This window comes from Spermophilus citellus (assembly GCF_964194105.1).
Source record: "Spermophilus citellus genome assembly, chromosome: 17".
NCBI classification, from domain to species: Eukaryota; Metazoa; Chordata; class Mammalia; order Rodentia; family Sciuridae; genus Spermophilus; species Spermophilus citellus.
In genome coordinates this window covers 49185595-49186514 of record NC_138199.1, presented here as the reverse complement: position 1 = coordinate 49186514, position 920 = coordinate 49185595, and positions in this window count along the sequence as shown.

Sequence of the window (920 nt, the reverse complement as noted above, 5' to 3'; positions counted from 1 at the left end):
CGTGCAGCCCCGAGGACTGACGAGTAGAGAGGCCCTCCCGAGCCCCGGGCTGTGGGCCGGGAGGGAGAGAGCACGCGAGGGCGCCTGGTTGGTCTGGGGAGAGTGGTCAGGATTCCTACAGGAGGAGGATTCCTACAGGCCGTTAGGGGAGAAATGCCCATCGCCATAGGGGTTGCGGGTGAAGGGGCCAGAGGGGAAGACCAGCTGATGCTGCAAAGGTGCATGCACGGGGAGGTTTGGCGTTCCATTCTAGTAGCCATGGGGGAGGGAGGTGGAGAACGTTGATGGAGGAGAGAGGGGTGCAGTTCTGCGTTTTGGGAAGAACCCTTGGCTCCTCAGTGGAAAGCTGATTGCAGAGGACATCCTGAGGGCAAGAGCCCCTTCAAAAGAGGCTGTGAAGAAACGACAGTAGGGGGCAAGAAGAGTAAAAATCAAGTTGAGAACAATCCAGGATATAGAAGTGAATCAAGTGGCAGGAATTGGAGGCTGGCTGGACAGAATTGAGGGAGAAGGAGGGATCTTGGATGGCTGTGGGTATTGGCTAGAGGCAGGAAGCCCTAGAGCTGGGTGGGGTAAAGGAGGGATGAGCTCAGACTTGGACCTGGTGAGCCAGCGGGAGGTGGTGGTGGAGGAGAGGTACCCAGGGAGATCATGTAATCAACAACCAGCTGCCATAGGCAGGGATTGAGGTGTGTCAGGCACTCTACTAAGTACTTATCAGATTATTAATGTCATCCTCACAATAAATCCATAAGGTAGGTGTTTGTTACCCCCTACCTTGGAGAAGCTAGAGACTTAAACGGAATAGAGACGTAGAAGGAAAGTGGTTTAGGAGCAGGTGGTGAAGCTGGAGAAGGGTCTAGAATTCATGAGGCCAAAAGGTTAGAGAAGGAAAGCTCCCTCAGGGCCCATCCATATCT